Source organism: Mesoplodon mirus, assembly GCF_964341445.2.
Source record: "Mesoplodon mirus genome assembly, chromosome: 13".
Classification (NCBI taxonomy): domain Eukaryota; kingdom Metazoa; phylum Chordata; class Mammalia; order Artiodactyla; family Ziphiidae; genus Mesoplodon; species Mesoplodon mirus.
The window spans coordinates 86,877,310-86,892,521 of NC_138989.1; positions in this window are offsets into that span (position 1 = coordinate 86,877,310).

The window sequence follows — 15,212 nt, forward strand, 5'->3', positions numbered from 1 at the left end:
ACTAGCGCTGCCGCAGATCCAGTTACGGGAAGCTGTTTACGCGCACACACGGATACACACACAGGCACGCACCCATACGTGCAGGCGTGCTGAGAATGCATGTTCAGCCGGCTTGGGCACCTGAGCACTAAGCCTGGAATCCAGATTTATAGGCGGGTATCCTTCCGGTGGTCCCAGCCGCGCGTGGTTTACAAACCGCTTAGGGTGTGCGTTTCACCTGACTTCCTGATAAAGGTGCTGGGGGTATTCAGACACAGGGTATCTGCAGATGAAGTCCGGAATCAAGATGGGGTCCCACTGGAAAGACTTCAGAACAAGATTCTGCTGTCTGTCAATTAAAAAATGCCTGTTGTTTTTTATTTTTATCCTTGAAAAGTTCCACTTTAATTTTTGTTTTTCAAACTCCACTTTCTCACCCCAATTACTACTCTCCGTGGGCTGTAGTTACTGTTGCACTAAGTCGAGTCTGAGAACGGAAATCCCAACTTGACTCCAGAAAGCTTTCACGGGGGGTGGGGGGCTGCAGAGGGGACGGGGCGGGAGGGGGCAGATGGAGGGGAAGGAGGAGAGGTGACGGGGTGGGGGGAGGCTGTGGGAGCGGGAGCCCCCCCCCCCGCACGCGCGAGCCGGGGGTGACATAGACCCAGGGAGCGGTGGCCTGCGCGGAATAACGCTGCCCTCTCCCACCAGGCTCCTGGCCGTGTTCTGCTCACCTCGTGACGATCCGCAGTGGATATGGATTCCATCCAAGACACGGCCGTGGCTCTGCTGTGGAGGCCGCGCTACGGTCCAGGCCTTACCTTCCGCGGTGGCATTTCTCTCGGAGCCTAACGTTCGCTAATGTTCACGGCTGCTGCAGCAGCTCGGGGGCCCGCTCCAGCTCAGGGCATTTACAACAGAAACCACTACGGACCAGCGCCCAGGAAGGGAGTTGTGCCTGCAAAGCTGGACTCTCAGCCAGTGGGCCATTCTGCATGTGTGCAACGTGAGTGCAGGGTGTGTGGTGTGTGTGCGTGTGTGTGCATGTGCGTGCGTTTCCACGAAGCAAGGGAGTGGGGGGTAGAGAGACAGGGAGGGAGCAAGGCGGCTGAGAACCTTTGCGAGAAGGATCCCTGGTCATAAAATATGATTAATGATCTGCACTAATGCGGAGAGCAGGCATGGTAAAGGTCGTTGACGATTGTTGCTGGTTTCAGCCTGAATGCCTAAGTGCGATGTATTCTTGAACAATCAAATTTAAGCCCGATTCACAGAAAAGTATTGAAGTGCCCACAATTCTTTACAATGCAGAGTAAAAATGCACAAATAAAAGTATCCCCCCGTTGCACTGATTACATGGATATAAATGTCATATAGAGACGTACTATCACATATATATGTATGCACCCCCAAAGAGATTAAAATTTGCCTATTGAAACTTTAATACTTTGTGTAGTATTTTGGAATGGATTTGAGTCCATGGTAAAAATTCTTAGGTCTATTTAAGACTACAGGATTGCACTAATAACTTCCATGTGTGGAAAATTGACAAGTTAGACCAAAAATCGGTGAGCAAAACTTCCACACTCCTCCACATAAAATTGTGATTTTCATGACTTGCCTTCTTTCTCCAGCCTGCTTATCACCCACATGTGATTTCACTCAGGGCCACGCGGGTTCTACAATAATAGTGTGCTTTTCTTCCCTGTTTCTCTACAATGCATGCAGAATCTGAGAATGTAACTTGAGAGGCCGTAAGAGTTACATCCTGGAAAATGGCAGCTTGAGGACCAGCTCGGTTTTGTTACTGGTGAGAGCACCATTCGTGAGCTGAATGTGTTTACATTACTGTTCATTTGTCAACACACTATTTTAAAAATGGTATCAAAACAAAATATATGAGTTCTCACACTACTCCTATAACATATTCAGCATTGTCAAAATTTCAACTGTTTAATATATTCAAACATTTAAAGTCCCCATTAGAGATTAAGGACACTGCTTCTGCACAAAATATACATCCCTGAAATCCCCCAAAAGAAGTTCTCCTATTTTGAAATGTTTCGGTAAATTACAGTATTTGGGTGGAGAGAAGTCAGCAAGCCTGATGGATTAATGGTTGGATATACATTGGTTATTTATAATTTTATAACAGACAAGAATTCTGGTTAATGAAATATTTGGAGAAAAAATACTTATTTTCCCTTGTTATGATCTAATGAATTATTTGTTCAGGATTTGGGACTCTGACCCATCAAGCTAAGGAAAATGGCTTTTAATGAAACAGTGTTGAATGGCTTGTCTGCATGAGTCAGGCAATGGTGTGTGATTATTGGGCATTTAGATCAGAAAGGTTCCTAAGAGATTCCATTAAAGAATAGTTAAAAGTGAAAAACAGACAGATACCAAAAAAAAAAAAAAAGAACCTCCTAAAAGGCCTTGTCCGTCTGAAAGCTGGAAGTGAAACTCTCTAAACTGTAGTGTGAAATCTAAGACAAACTAAAAATATTTATTAAATATGCATGCTCAAATTTTTAAATGCACTACTTATTAGTAAATATTTAATGTTAAGTCTTTGTGTGAATTTCTTAGGATTTTCTAAATTATATCTGAGAAAGGAGAATGACATCATATACCTAAGTCCAGGTATAAAATATTTAGCTCTCTGAACTAACTTAAATTTAGAGATTTCAGAGTGGATTAGGGATAAATTTGATTTAAATTGTCAACAAGTATTCCTAGGTAAAGGCTGTTTTAAGAACAGTACAGCTGCTGCCTGCCTTTATACTGTTTGGAGTAGGTGGCAATTTCACGTATAAATGGAAATTGGCTATTTATTTAGTCACTGATGGTTTCAAAAACATTACCGCAGTCCTAACTTGCTGTTCTATCCTAAAATCTTTCCCTTCCTTAGAACCTGGAGACTCAGAGAATCTGCTGTATTTAGATTACGGAGGAAGGGAAAACAGCCCATCAGCATGAGTGATTCAGTATGGAATTTAACATATGGTGACCCCCTGCCCTGATGAGAGGCAAAGTTGTGATTATATTCTACATAGTCTTTACAAAATGGTTTCAGGCTGCTTGAATCCAAAGTTAACCAACAGAACATTTTTAATCGTGGTGTAGGAAACTATCTCGGTTGTTTCTTAAATTTTAATTCTTATGGAAGGTGATGAATACTGTAGTAGTGAAATAGACACTATACGTTTCTTCTCAACACACACACACACACCCCATTACCTCTAATGTGATCCATGCCCATATTCTCCTAGCTTCTCACTGAGCAGCTTTCTCTGATGCTGTCTTTTCTGTAAATTTGACAATTTGGGTCAGTCTGTCTGGGCTTTAGGCTTAGTCAGTCATGGTGGGAACCTGCGTGTTGTTTGAAAGACTTCTGTGACGATTTCTTCACCTCTCAGCGGTGTCCGACTCTGAATACACCTTAAAAGCCGTACCTGAGTTTTTCAATAGTTTAATAATCAGCAAAGCGTCTCTTCCAGATCTGTGCAAAATAGACCCATATGCGCGACACAGAGAATGGTTTCCTCATTTTTCCCCACGGCAGAAACCCTAACCTTCCCAGGGAATCAGCCGTTTTAACAATCTGTCCTGGTTTTCTGCTCAGAGGAAAATTCCATGGTGGCCCCTACTCCTATTCTTAATGCAGCACGGGTTCTCTTTTACTCTTGTGCACCGATTTTGGCTAATGACAAAGATATCTTTAATAACTTTCAGTCAGAGCGTTCGTGCAGATTCAGAATTGAGGCAAAAGCATCATAGAAAATATACTAACAGTCCCGGGATTTGCAGGCACGTTTTCTCACCATTTGCAGTTTGGGGTAACTACATCAGGACCTCACAGCAGGTAGAGGGACCTCAAATCTGTTCTTAATGTCAACTTAAGTAAGTCTTGGCAGCAGCTGGCTGCAGAAGAGCTGATACAGAATTCCACAGATGCGGTTCATAACGGCTTGAAGAATAAAAGGAAGTAGGCCACAGAGCAGAATTCATTTAAGGAAAGACAAATTCAGGAAGGATTCTTCTTTGGAAAGATTTCCCATGTTCGGGAAGGGAGGGAGTGTTTTTCTTATCACAGGATCCCACAGTATGTTAATTACTTAGCAGATAGGTTGTTACTAACACCATACTTCTTACTTCTTACAACAGCAAAACCAATGACTTTTTCTGCCCCCAAATCTCATTATGTTTCCCCATGCATAACTGATTACATGTGCATGTTGATGCAAACTTTTCTAAGAGAACTGAAAATAAAATAAGGGAACCAGCAACATCTCTTTCACTGTGGGTAGGCAGATATACTTGTAATGAAACCGAGGAGGGAATAAATGCTCAGAAACCTTCGCGTGAGATCTCATTGGACACATCACAGAAGACAGTTTGAAGGAAAGCAGAATTTGACATTTAGGTGGTTTGATGATATTAGAATCAGAACCATAAGAAAAGAAGTGGTCAGGATACGGGTGAGTCGCTGTCATAATTAAGGAGTCAAGACATTTTGTTGATGAGGAAGGCTGGGTACAATTTTTTTTATCAATTTTTATTGCAGTATAGTTGCTTTACAATGTTGTGTTAGTTTCTACTGTACGGCAAAGTGAATCAGCTCTACGTATACATATATCCCCTCTTTTTTGGATTTCCTTCCCATTTAGATGACCACAGAGCCCTGAGTGGAGTTCCCTGTGCTATACACAGGGAACTGTGTAGGTTCTCATTAGTTACCTATTTGATGCATAGTAGTGTGTATATGTCAATCCCAGTCTCCCAGTCCATCCCTCTCCCCCCATCCCCCTGGTATCCATATGTCCGTTCTCTACATCTGTGTCTCTATTTCTGCTTTGCAAATAAGTTTATCCATATCATTTTTCTAGATTCCACATGTGAGTGATATGATACGGTATGTGTTTTCCTCTTTCTGACCTATTTCACTCTGTATGACAGTCTCCAGATCCATCCACGTCTCTGCAAATTGCACAATTTCGTTCATTTTTATGGCTGAATAAGATTGGGTACATTTTTTTTTTCTTTTTTCTTTTTTTGCGGTACACGGGTCTCTCACTGTTGTGGCCTCTCCCGTTGCGGAGCACAGGCTCCGGACACGCAGGCTCAGTGGCCATGGCTCACGGGCCCAGCCGCTCCGCGGCATGTGGGATTTTCCCGGACCGGAGCACAAACCCGTGTCCCCTGCATCGGCAGGCGGACTCTCAACCACTGCGCCACCAGGGAAGCCCTGGGTACAATTTTTTTAGTGACTTTTTATTGCACTAAAAGAGACATAACACAAAAGTTACCATTTTAACTATTTTTAGGTGTACAGTACAATGGCGTTAAGTACATTCACAGTGTTGTACAACCATCGCTACTGTCCATCTGCAGAACTCTCTTCATCTTATAAAAGAGGAACTCTGTCCCCATCAACAACTCCCCATCTCCTCCACCCTGCAGCCCCGGACTACCACCATTCTATTTTCTGTGACTGTGAATTCGACTACTCGAGGGAACCTCATCTAAGTGGGATCTCAGAATATTTGTTTATTTGTGTCAGGCTTATTTCACTGAGCATAATGTCCCAAAGGTCCATCCACGCTGTAGCATGTAACTAGGTACGATTTTGCCTTCTTTATAAAAGATGTAGCAGTTATATATACAGGCTGGCAAGAACTTTGCCAAATAAACTGATTAACCAAGTGACTACAATCTCAATAAAAACAATTCTCAAGAATTTATCTTCTCTTATGATAATCTTATCTGGCTGTCTTTGCTTGTCTTGGCCTCCTTGTAAGTTTCAGGAGAAATATGAGAAACGCCCCATCTTCTTCCCAAATGGAAACCAGTGCAGCTGAAACTACACAGAGCAAACCTAACGTCGAATTTGAGTTAACTACTCTCTGGTTAGTAGTTTCATGGCTGATTGATGACTTATAACCAAACTACATCCCCCCAAAGTGGAGGAAGCATATTAAAAATCCGAAAATTAAAAATTAAAATCAATAAAAAGGAACAGTGAAGTTGACCTACCGGCACCTGAGATGTGTTCACGAATGCAGCCAGGCACTAAGACAACCCCAGGCTTCTGGCCCCAAGGAAAGCCTTTGGTTAAAGAGGGTCCGTCTTTCTGGCGATGGAACCAGGGCACGTGTGTGTCTCTGGGGCCTCACTGGCGTACAGTGAGCAGACGTTCCATTCTAGGGCACGTGGAGGTGTTTTGGTGTGCCCCAAATAGATAGTGAACCCATGGCATGCAATTTAACCTGGGGGCCAAAATGGAATTTTTGAAAGAGACAAATGGCTGGATCTCTACAATTGAGTCACTAAATTGTACTAATTGAGTCACCGAAAAGCTTTCGTTCTTCATGTCAGCGTCACGGTGGCCAAGCTGAGCTGGGAATGTGAGGGAGTCACGTTAGATCGCTGAAACATGTAATACAATGAACAATTTAAAAAATACTTCAAGTAAGCAGTCATCGTTTAAAGCACACGATGACAAAAGTTCAAAAAAATTTTAAATCCTAATTTTTCACAACTGTGCATTCCTTCGTTCATTCATTCCACATTTACTACTCCTAAGCCAGGCACTAGATTAAGCGCTCATTTAACAAAGAATATTTATTACATAAGAGCTTACATTTTATGTCATTTAATCCTCCCAATAATCCCACGAGGTAGGTGTCACTATCGTCCCATTTTACAGATGCTCAAGTTCAGTGTTCATGGCCCCATCCAGCGGGCAGAGCTGGCAAGTGCCAGGGAGGGGGTGGGAAGGCAGCCGCCCTGGAACGCGTCACTAACCCTTACGTCAACCCATCCACCAGCCAGAGAACATGGCCTCGGCTACTTTAAAGATGATTCTAAGGTGGATGAAACCAAATCTGTGTCTCCTCATAATAGCTTTAGGAGCTTGGCATGAGCTCCAGTACCCAGTTCCGGCTCTGTGTATTGGTGTTTGCACGTGCATAAGTTATATCACATCCTCTGCACTCACACCATGTGTGTCACCCCGGTCGGCATTTTTTTTTTTTTTTTTTTTTTTTTTTTTTTTGCGGTATGCGGGCTTCTCACGCTGTGGCCTCTCCCGTTGTGGAGCACAGGCTCCGGACGCGCAGGCCCAGCGGCCATGGCTCACGGGCCCAGCCGCTCCGCGGCATGCGGGATCGTCCCGGACCGGGGCACGAACCCGTGTCCCCTGCATCGGCAGGCGGACTCTCAACCACTGCGCCACCAGGGGAGCCCCCGGTCGGCATTTGTCACTCACATCGAAGCACTGTTGTCTTCTGGACACCTGACGCGTGCTACATATTTGTGCGGGAAAACGTGCTCACTGGTGGATAGAGAACCTCTATGAAAAAATCTTTAGTTTCTCAAAGGATTTGAATTGGTTTTTATAAGACATATAAAATACAAAAGGAAAGCGTAAGCAGTGGGAGAATTGGGTTAGGAAAAACAAGAGTAGAAAAACAATTAAATCAGGGTCAAGATCAGCTCACCAGGCTTAAGATAAGCACACGTTGATCCCACATGCTGTAAGAGGTAGCAGAATTTTCCTCTGAGCTTCCTAGCATCCAAAACGAAGAGGGAAGTACTATTCTTTACAAGATTTGCACTACCTGAAAAATGAGAAGTCCATTTTTCCACCAAAAAACATTATGTCCTAATACTGGTATCTAAGTGAAATTCCTCCTACAATTTCTCAAAAAGAAGTGATTGTAGTCTGTAACGGACTGCATTTGCAATGATATTTTTACCAAACAAACAAAATCCAGGCAGTGTTCCTCACTGTAGTTTGGAGGTGAAACTATCAACCTACAATTTAGTAAGAATTTACATTGAGTACGTTATCTGCAAAATGGGAATTGCACTCCGAGTTATTAGGAACAAGAAAAGTGAAAATGTGTAATCACTTGACATTGTTTTAATAGTGTATTTATGTGGACAAATGTAAGTTCTTTTCTGAATATTCAGGTTCTCCCTTGCCATATAGGGATGCAATCAATATTATAAAATTATATGTTCATTTAATATGTTGTTTTAAAACAACTGAAGGCATCAGAAATGTTATCCCAAATTGTATTAGTACTCTTGAAATGGGGATCATTTCTAGAACCATCTGATTTTTCCTTATTGATTTTCTTTTTTTTCAATTGTATAAGTCACTTTATTTTTGTTGTTGTTGAAGTATAGTTGATTTACAAAGTTGTGTGAATTTCTGCTGTACAGCCAAGTGACTCAGTTATACATAGACATATCCTTTTTTATATCCTTTTCCATTATGGCTTATCCCAGGATATTGGATATAGTTCCCTGTGCTATGCAGTAGGACCTTGTTGTTTATCCATTCTGTATGTATTGATAATGGTTTGCATCTACTAACCCCATCCTCACTGATTTTCAAACTCTTGTTTGTTTTCATAAAATGCCACTGGTATGGTCAAGCCTAAGCGAATCTGGGATTCACACCCCAAACTGCAAATGTTTAAGAACTGTTTCCATTCAATACCTGATCTAGATGTTCTCCAGTATGATGGGAAACGTAGGTTCCTCCCCCACCAGGCACCCTGCCCACCCCCCAGGGCAGAGAAAGATCAGATTCCCTGGGGCCACAGACCCAGAACCTGTCACCTCTTGGCTTCTCCCCAGCAAAAACGAGCTAACCTGCCCTCACCTCCCGCAACAAGCGAGGCCTCCCGACTGCCCTGGGTTTGCCTAAACTTCTGGGGTGTGGACGTCAGGGCATTTGAGTAACATGCAGCATTGGCAGGTCTGGACACACACTTACTTCTTTATTTCCTGCAGCTTAAGCCCTTTGGCTTCTAGAAAGCCTTTATTTAAAATAAATACAGAAAAGATGTGTTACACTGTGAGTTACAATACAATACAATCATCCATTAAGTGCCAAACTCTGTTCAAACAAAGTTCATGGACAGACTGACAAATTTACAAAAGCGAGGAAATTCAAAGAGGAGGGGCTGCCACTCAACCTGGGGTCTCCCCGTCGTGTGGGCAAAGTGGGCCAACAGGAGCGGCTGGTGGCTTTTCTCTTTCTCTCTCTAGTTTGCTTCTGAGTTATCATAACTCAGTAAAGTAGGGTATGGGTAAAAATAAAACAATCCTTAAAAATGGAGTGATTTTCTATATGTCTCTTTTCTTTTTTTAGCAAATAAATTACCCCATACTTATTGGCTGGAAAACAATATTCTACTTTCCAACCTCTCCCCAACACCACATTTTTTTTTTTTTTTTTTTGCAGTTGAGGTTATCCAGTTGTTTATATTGGGACTTCCTAGACTGAAGCACAGAAGTAACTTTTAGGCAAACTAATCATAAACTTCCATCCTAGAGCTTGCGTTCTCCAGGACACATTACTAAAACATGATTTTACAAATATTTCTCATGGTAAAGAACATGTCTTTAGAAAATACAAAAAAGCCTAATGGGGAAAAAAAACTGTATTCATGAAGTATTACGTAGATAACTGTTCAACTACGCTTACCCTTCCAAAGCCAGGAAATTTCATCTTTTTTTTAAATCTTATTTTTAAACACGGTGATGTGCTCCCATGTACCCCCAATTGAAAATTTGATGAAACTTTCTTTCAATCACCAACAACACAAAAGGATTCCAAAAATGAAACTCTGCTCTAGAAGAAGCTGTAATGATATTATTTCCGTTGATGGACGTCTTTCTATCCCCCATCACACATCATCGTGCAGTCTTACTTCGCCCTCCCTTGCTGTGCAAAATTACAGGGACGATAATGGTGCAAATACCCTACCTACTCATTTCGGTACCATTTTAGTCTTGATTAACCAAACAGGGAATAATTACTGAACACTTATACAAGGGATTGTAAAAAGTTTGGTTGTCTCACGCTCTGAGAAAAAAATATAGAAACCAAGTAAAAAAACAAATTTTGTTCCATGAACACTGCACGGAACACGTATTTCCAAAATGTGATGGGAGTTTCGTATGTATTGGTCTTGTACACGTTAGGGTGGAGTCATAAAAGCCACACAACGACTTTTCTCTTTTGTGTGTGGAGATACCTATTTTCTGACTCAAAGTTAACAGCTAGAGAACGCCACAGATATCAAGGCAGGAACTATGAATTATAGATGATTCTTTACAAGTGAAAAAAAAGAGTGCGTTAATTGTGGAACCTCTAATCTTCCAGAGACGGAGGCACTGTTGTTTTTGTGAGTCTCTGTGTCCCTACACCAGCTGTGATCAGAACAGATGACCATTATATTCCTTCTGAAATAGAAGTAAAGGGTTTGTCCTATGGAATCATAATAACTACACATACTACATTTTGTATAGTTTATTTCATTTAGTTTAATTCTGCTCATAACAGCAAAGTGAAATGGCTCAAAATTATTAACTCCTTTAAAGCTTGAAAACTCAAAGTGGTTGTGTTTCCTTTGTGGCGCAGTCATTTAGAAGCCAAATTGTTTTGAATTCGTATGATGTTTTTAAGAATTATGTGTCTAAGGGTACAGCTCTTAAAATCCATTTGTCCCACGTACTACAGGAAGGACTTTCCTCCTTGTTGTGTGAGTGTGACTCTGCCCTGTTATGATATTTGAAGTTAGAACAATGCCCTTGTTCTATTCTGTATAATTTCCACACTCCCTGGTATACGGATGCTGAGAAATTTTAATAAGAATGGTGATTCTTTCTCTAGCCAAGATTTTCTCGCAAAATGTAGCAGTCAATGAGGTGCCGCAAATTTGGGATAATTCCTGGATAGACTCAACTCTATCTGCCAAGGTCAACTGCACATATGATGATAACCTTAACAGTCTTCAAAAAAAAAATGAATGATGTTAAACAAAATTTAAGAGGCGAAAGGAACACAAGGAACCTCTGACTTTAAATGTACACAGTATCAGTAAAACCACACGCAAGTCATAAAGCCTAAAACGTCCGCTGTGATTTCCGTCACGGCACTTGACATTATCACAATGATAATAACATATTAAACACAGAAGATGAGCAGAGACAGAGGCGTCATTCACTCAACTCATATGTATTGAATTCACGTTCGTGGTGAGGAACTGCGTTCGGCCTTGGGTCTCCAGCTGTGAGGACACTTCTCGGGCTGCACGTTGCTCAGGGGTTTCGACAGAGACGTTGCACCGGGATGGAGCCTGGGAGCCTTGGCTCTCGGGGAGACACCCACGCGCATGTTCCCATGGTGCCCTGTCCTCACCGCCCTCCCACTGGTTCCAATATTTGTTGCAGACTCTGCTGGTTCCCCACTGGCGATCACTCCAGCCCGTTCCTCTACCCTGAGTGCTGTCCAGCCCATGCTCGGGCAATGCTGCCTGGGAAGACGGTTTGGTCTAAGCCGACACAGTGGCCCTACTCCCCCGGCTGGGGTTTGGTTTCCATATGTCCAGGTGATGCCACTGCTGGCCGGGGACCGTGACGGGGAGTTGCCTGGGGTGGGGGTGGAGGGGCTTCTAGCCAAGGGCCTTCTCGTGGACGAAAGGGATCACAGAGGTGGAGGAGAGTTCTCCTCCTTGCCCCTCAAGGCGGTCACCTGGAGCGGGGGTGCCTTGGGGCCACCTACCACCCTGGAGGAGTGGGCAGCCCCTGATTCCACCAGGCTCGGAGCAGACACCCTATCCTGGACTTTAACAAATGAGTGTCCCTTTTTGTTTTAGCCTTGAGCCAGGGATTTCTGTTGCTCTTAGTTGAAAGCAGCCTGAATCTGGTTTTGAACTTGCTGTTTGCTTTAAGAGCCCCTCCCTGGTCTGTGAGCCCAGAGTGGTCGAGGACTTACCCGGGCCGAACAAAGGAAGGCGGACTTCACTGAAGGCGCCTGGCGGCCACCAGAGCACTTGAACCAGGAGAAGGACACGATCAGATATGGTTTTTTTAATTAATTTATTTCTTATTTTATTTTTGGCTGCAGACTTTCTCTAGTTGGGGCGAGCAGGGGCTACTCTTGTTTGCAGTGTGCGGGCTTCTCATTGCGGTGGCTTCTCTTGTTGTGGCTCACCGGCTCTAGAGCACAGGCTCAGTAGTTGTGGCACATGGGCTCGGTAGTTGTGGCTCGCAGACTCTAGAGCGCAGGCTCGGTAGTTGTGGTGCACGGGCTTAGTTGCTCCGCGGCATGTGGGATCTTCCTGGACCGGGGCACGAACCCGCGTCCCCTGCATCGGCAGGTGGACTTTCAACCACTGCGCCACCAGGGAAGCCCCCAGATTTGTTTTTAAAGGTGGCTCTGACTGCAATGAGGAGGAAGGTTTGGTGGCTGAGAAATCAATTAAGAGGTAAGGTCTCACTGAACTTGAAGATCAAAATCCCGAGGCCTCTTACACTGGGCAGAAGACGGGGGTCCTGGATGGAGGTTGAGGACAAAGAAAGGCCGGTGGAGTACCCAGCAGGCACCCTTCTTTCCTGGAGGTGGAAGAGGCCATCTGATGGAAGAGAGAAGGGCCAAGGGTGTCAGACACTACTGTGCCCCCCTTGGATTCGGGAACCTCGCGGATGCTGCCGCCATGGGGAGACAGAGACCGGCCAGCTTCAGCCCCTACTTGGAAGGGTCTTGGGGTCAAGGCAGAGGCCTTTCTATCACTGTGGTTCATCGGACGGCAGGACAGAGGTGAGCGTGTTGGATGGGATGCCAATGTGTCATAAGTGAAGGCACGGATTCTGGAAGCTGAGAAACACCATGTGGCCCCAGGCATCTGGGACACGACCCTTGGCTCCCGGCCGGTGGGGCCCCTTGACTGGCCACAGCCTATAAACGGGCTGCTTGACGTGTGTGTGGGGAGCACCAGCCCAGGTCTATGCGGGCCGGCTGCCCCGCTGGGAGCAAGAACACCTCCTGGACCTCTTCTTGAAAGGCTTATTCTGAGGCCCTGCATGTCTTGGCTGTCAGGGCACCTACCCCAGAAGCCGCCCTCCTGTCCTTCAGGCCCAAGGCCCGTCTCGATGCTAATTCTAGACATTACATCTCATTCTGTATCTGCTGACTCCCTTATGAAAATCCCCTCAACATGTAGAATTGGAACTTTATGTTGTTCCCTCACCAAGTTTTGGCCAACCTCAGGGCCTTGATTCTTCTTCTGAACTGCAGACTAAGGGAAATTGGAAATAAAAAATAAATTTAAAAGAAGACAAGAGACAGAAGAAGCAGGGGTGAGTGAAGAAATCAGAAAAAAAGAAAAAAAAACATGTTGCTGCATTTAAGTAAGTGTTGATTATAAGAAATATAACAATAACTATCTGGAATAATAATTGCTCCAAACCTCAAGACCACAGGAGATAGAAAAAAACATGGTGGGATTTCCCTGGAGGTCCAGTGGTTAGGACTTGGTGCTCTCACTGTTGGGGGCCCAGGTTCAATCCCTGGTCCGGGAATTAAGATCCTGCAAGCCACACAGCTCGGCCAAAAAAGAAAAAAGGAAAAAAAAAAAAAAGGTCAGATTTTTGTTTGTGTTGGGTGGAAAAAAGAAAGGTTCAATATATGTGTTCAAAATTTATGGGTAACAACTAGAAAAGAAATCAGAAGGAGGAAAATTTGTTTAAAACTAACAAACGTGGAGAAATCATGGTAAATCGAAAACACACAGTGTAAAATGAGTTAAAATGTATTAGGAATGAAAATAAATGAGAAGTGAGACTCCAAGAATGGTCTTAAAATCTAGTTATATGCTATTCATGAGAGACAACCATAAACAAAACAAGAAGGTTCAGTATAAAAGGACGGACATCAGCAAGTATTAATAAAAATAAATTAAATGTAGTAATAGGTGCAACAGATGAAATAGAATTCATGATGAAAAGAAATAAAAGGGATAGCTCAAACTGGTAAAAGTTATAAGAAGATTAAAGTCATGGACATTTAGATACCTAACACAAGAGCTTCATATAAAGCAAGCACTAAAAAATATCAAGAAAATAGATAAATCATCCACTTTATTAAGGGACTCAACACACATCTAACAGACATCACAGGTTAAAGAAACAAAAATAGTTGAGAATAACACAATCAATAAGGCTGAACTAATAAAACATGGAATACTCTAGCTAATGAAGAGAGAATATACCCTCTCTGCAAATAGTTAGGAAATAGTCATTGTAAAGAAAAAAAAAAGCCACAAGGAACTACGGATAAATTCCAAAGTGCAGAAATCATACAGGCATTCTTCGGAGCCACCATGCAAACAACTTGAAATTAACAATACAGAAATAGCCAACCACCTGCTAGAAAAGAAAAGTAATTAATAATAGAACAAAAATTTAAAATACCATATATAAGTAATATAATAGAAATTTAAAGATTTTAAAGAGAAAAACCAATTGGAAATTACCACTTAGAGGAAAAAAGAAGAGACAGCTCTATGTATCAAAGTCTTAAATAAGCATACATTTATTATAAACAACATGAAGTAAGATTTCAACTCAGAAAGTTGTCCAAAAATATGAAATAAAATCCACCTAAAAAAAGTAGAAGAGAAAAAAATCGGTAAAAGTCAAACAACTTAATGAAATAGATAAAAATAATAATAATAATTGAGTTGAACAGTAACACTAACAAAAAAAATCAGTAGTCAGATAAACATTGCCAAGTCTAATCAAGAGACAAAAAGAAAATACACATAATCAACCATTAGGAATAAAAGATATGAAAATGTTTTTAATTTTAAAAGAGTAATTATATCAATGTGTGTATATCAATAACTTTAATAATCCAAAAGAAACAAACTTTCTAAAAATTTTTAAGGAATATAAGTTACCAAAATTGACTTAAAGAATAAGTAGCATCCTTAAATAAACAAAATAATTTCAGAAAAATTTGAAAATAAAGTTGGATATTTTGTTTTAAAGGCACCAGAACCAGATTAAATGGTTTATGGAGTTGGGTTATTTAAAATTTTTTAATTTTTAACTTACAGAAGTAATACATGCTTATTTTAAATGAAATATTCAAACATATGTAGGTGTATACAGTAAAAAGATTATCTCCCCACCCCCTCCTTTATCCAAACTCCAATGCCTGGGATTAACCCTCTTAACTACAAACAGGCAAATATACATGTATATACATATATATATTTACAAAAAAGAGATCTTGCAGCATACATTGTTCTACACTTACTTTTTAACTTCAACCACATATCATGACATCATTCCATGTGAATACTATGACAGATGCACAGAATTCATTTGTATGGATGTACCACAATATATTGTAGGATACA